This window comes from Protomyctophum bolini (assembly GCF_963924005.1).
Source record: "Protomyctophum bolini genome assembly, chromosome: 6".
In the NCBI taxonomy this organism is placed as follows: domain Eukaryota; kingdom Metazoa; phylum Chordata; class Actinopteri; order Myctophiformes; family Myctophidae; genus Protomyctophum; species Protomyctophum bolini.
The window spans coordinates 18,041,697-18,046,349 of NC_137867.1; positions in this window are offsets into that span (position 1 = coordinate 18,041,697).

Below are 4,653 nucleotides of genomic sequence, written 5' to 3' on the forward strand. Positions count from 1 at the left end.
CTTTTGGCAATGTGACCTTTTAAAAAAAATCACACACGTGTGAACTGAGTGGTGCAATTCCCCCCCCCCCCCCTCTCTCTCTCTCTCTCTCTCATTAGAGACACAGCACTACCCCTCTCTCTGTTTCTGGCGCCCCCTACTGCTATTAATAAGTCACATACTCGTGCTCATTGACCTACATCACAAACAAACAAACAAACAGGTACACGGACATTGCTGGATGTAGGAGTGGTTGCACCACTCAAAAAATCTATAAATCTCACACTATTAAGGCAACCGTCCGGTTCCACGTGCTGCACAAGGTGCCCCTTTTTTCACTTGAGCACCTGCCCTTCTAAATGTGCACGCCACTGAGAGTTGCTATTGTACATAACATTTAATCAATACATTTTAATAATAAAGACTCGGAGAACGAAACATATTGCTTATACTTATATACAACTCTGAGTTTCATTTTCCATGGTGGGAGTAGCTGCAGAGATTCAAAATGGATAATACAAAAATTATTAATATTTTATGGTTGGAAAACCATGCATGTTTGATTGATCACTTATCATTGAAAAGAGTTGTTGAAGGACATTATACAAGAACGTATGGTTAGACTTAAATTGAACGGAAGTCCGGCCATAATAATGATGCCATTTTGTCTTAATCAAGACTACCAGTAATTCAAATCAGACTAAACAATGAAACACTTTGGATATACAAACCTCGCACTCTCTTGAAGCCCAAACAGGGTGATTCTGTTTATGGTGCTGATAAAGTTTACTGTTTAGAGAACAAGGGGATAACATAAACACAAGCTGACATATTACAACACATAGCATGTGGACTACAGTCTATAGATTCTAGCAGGGTATTGTGTTTGCTGTTGTTATTGTTCAAAAAATATATATGATGGACAGCTGGTTCTGAATCACTATCATCTGGATCTGGTCACTTTCGTACATATAATGTTAGCATTTCTAGGAAAGGGAAATTTCAACACACAGATAGACAGGGTTGATTAATGCAGGCCTTGATTGAAGATGTTGCTGCAACTACCATGTGGATGATTTTGTGATTAAATATGGCACGTCAGATGAAAGTATTGTCATCACATCAGACAGCCTTGGCTCTGTAAAGACAGTACTGTTTAAAGAGATAGTTCACCTCCATTTTTTTCCTATCAATTATTCAACCTAAATCAAACTCAATGTTTAATTTAAGTAAACAGGAGCTTAACGAGAGCAAATCTATAATTAAAGTGATCCCTTACAAGCAGGACCGTATTAGTCCTCCTATTTACTTTGATTATTGAAATATTGGAATATTAGATCAGAGATGACAAAAGCAAAACCATCTCCCCGAAATATATATTTTTTGGTGAACTATCCCTTTAAGCTGTTTTGTTATTTTATCTAATAGAGCGCAGTGGTGGAGGAAGTACTCACATGCATAAAAGTGTCATTACGCAATGTGGAAATAGTATTCAAAATGGTAAAAGTACAAAAGTATGGGCATGAACAGGTATAGTAAAAGTACCGTATAGTCATTATGAACAGCCTTAGTATATAGGGCTCAAGTGGTTAATGTATGTTTTACAAAGTAACTAGTAACTCAATTTCACAAATAATGGTAGTGGAGTAAAAGCACAACATTCGCCTCTGAGATATAGTGGAGTTGAAGTAAAAGTATTGGAAATTGGAAAAAATTGTACATTATAGTTACTTTCCTCCACTGCCTCTCTATATCTCACAGTGGTCCAATTTTCTACACAAGACCTATCCTCATAAGCCCTATCTCAATGAGAACATTTAGTTTTTTTCATTTAAACTCTCTCTGTATTTCTTTATATTATTCAGAAGGACATCTGTTATGATACGGGACTATTATGCCAAGAATAACAAAATTATTCCAAACAGAGTCATGCTTATGTGTACTTTGTATCCCTAGAGTGTTCAACCGTTCTGCTGTAGGCTATGCTAATGTCACTGTGAAGTACTAAGAACACAGACGCACGCAGATGTATGTCTTGAAATTTCACAACCGAAGGTGAAGGTAAATGCAACCAAGGTTAAGCTATAACAGATACATACAGTACACAACATACAGTGCTTGATATAGTACACCACAATATGGTATACGGTAGGTGCTTGAAGGTGCAATATACGTATGCGCCATGTTCTTACTCCTGGCTTATCATCGTCAGCACTTTATTTTATGATATATTTTTACTGGACATATTTGCATTTCAATGTTTTTCCTTCTATTGTTTTTTTTCTGTTGTTTGTTTCATGCCCTTGTTTTAACATGATTGTTTTACCTTGTTGACCACTTTGTACAGCACTTTGTAACATTGTTTCGAAAGGTGCTCTATAAATAAAATGTACTTACTTACTCCTGGGTTATCAACATCTAATGTAAACATAATCTAATGTTTCACACATACAGTAAGAGTACAATGAAAACAATCTGAAAAAGGGCTGTAAGCAGATCTACTCTATCTCCCTTGAGAAATCCTAACTATGAATATGCCCTACCCACCACAGCTGCTCAATGCAAAGTGGTTTCAGGTGTCAGCAAGTGGCTAATATGCATATTGGGCCATGATAGGTCCATGGGATTGGTGATGTCACACAGGAGCTCAGATTAGTCGTTTCCACACCTGAGGGGAAAACGGCCAACAGCCGCGGACAGAAGAAGCTGTGTTTTACATAATTTCCGAGTTTTTAGACAGCTGGTGGATGGAAAAGAAGCTCCACCTCCGCGGCTGACTGCCGCGACGGACAGATTCCCGGAAACGCTCTCCTCCGCGGCAGTCAGCCGCGGGGGTGGAGCTTAATTTCCATCCACCAGCGGTCTAAAAACCCGGAAAAGAAGCTGCGGATAGCCGAGAACGTCCGCGGCTCTTTAGTAAGTGTGGCAGCACCTATTCTGAAGAAGTACAGAGAAGCTCCCCAACTGCAGTGGAAGAATGTGAAAAGGATGGTCTGGTCACGCTGGCTCTGCACATAACAATCTGTATAGTCAAAGTCATGCCTCTAAGAGGAGTTAACTGTAGAAAAAGAAACGTGTTTCTGAGTGGAAGAGGTATTCAACAGCTTGGAAGAAGCTGAAAAAGACATGTTAGAAATTGTTTTTCCTTCAGGCTATAATAGCCCTGAATATTGTGCAGTCAACTGCTTTAATCTATACTCAAACCAGAGCTTTTTTCCAAAGCTCTTGCACATCTCCCACACTCATATTGTACTTTCTAGTTTCTATACACTTGCACACTGCCACACTTTAAATGATTACACACTAGACACTAGATACACTCTACTTGATTAATGTTTCTTACAATTGCTTATGTACTTTTAACTTTGTACTTGTTGCGACTGTAGGTCGCAGATTACTATGAAAACCTGCAAAATCCGTCTGTCGATCCGTCCATACATGGTTGTCAGTCCATCACGCCTTGTGACACGTCACTCCACCATATATGGCGGTCAGTCCATCATGCCTCGTGACACGCTCCATATATGGCCGTCTCCATATATGAAGATCACAACACTGACCTCATCAAACCCTGGATAGCCATACATGGAGAAGAATGGATCATCACCTAGATCTGCATATACTGTACAGTATGGAGCCGGCCAGCAACTCTACATCTGACCTCAAACCCTTAGATCTGCATATATGAAGCTGACCTGTTCGGACATTCCATATGTTGACCCTCCCCAACCGTCCTCCCTATTCGATGTTTCCTTTTTGACTGATACCTGTCCATTCAAACTCTACACGGGCCCGCCTCAAAGTTATTAGTCCAGTCGTGCCCGGCAGTCGGCAGTTCTCAACAGGCCCGAAAATTAAGGCCCGGGCCTACCTGGGCCCTCATCAAACCCTGTACACTCAAGAGTCAAGACACGCTCCATATATGGCCAGACCTCATCAAACCCTGTACACTCAAGACACTGCAGTTCCCCCCGCTGCCACCCTTAGATCTCCATATATGGAGCTGACCTGTTCTGACATTCCATATGTTGATCTGACCTCATCAAATCCTGTACACTCAAGACACACTCCATATATGGCCAGTACAGAATTCATGCCATAACTATGTTGATCTGACCCCCCATGCCAAAGCGCCAGTGCTCGCCCAGCAGTCTGCCGTCACCCAGGCGGATAAGGGCGAGGTCGCATCTTGCCCTCAGGGCATCTTACTGGTATTACCTTGTGTTTATTACACATACATTGTGTAATAAAACATTCGTTCTGCGGTGGCCACAATTCCTTCATTATGTCTCTAATAATATGTGGGGAGGAATTTTCAACAGGGAGTTCTGCCTGATGGCTTTCTAGTTACTGGGTAACTAACACCCCCCAGGATGCACAAACAGGTGAGCTATACAACACCATGCAGAGTACTGTAGTACTCAGTCTCCGGTAGAGCCAACAATTGGGTCCTTGTCAGAGTTAAAGTACTGGAATACAGGCGTTTAAAAATACCCATGTTTTTTACAAAAGTTAAATTCAAAGGGGATATTTTTTTTATGTCAATGTATTTCTGCATTAAAATGTAGACATTTTCCAAAAAAGTTCAAAGAAAGATCAATAATAGCTGATCCACAAGGCAAGATTCGTAGATCACTATTTTAAACATTTTTCCTTCCTGGAAACATGAATATT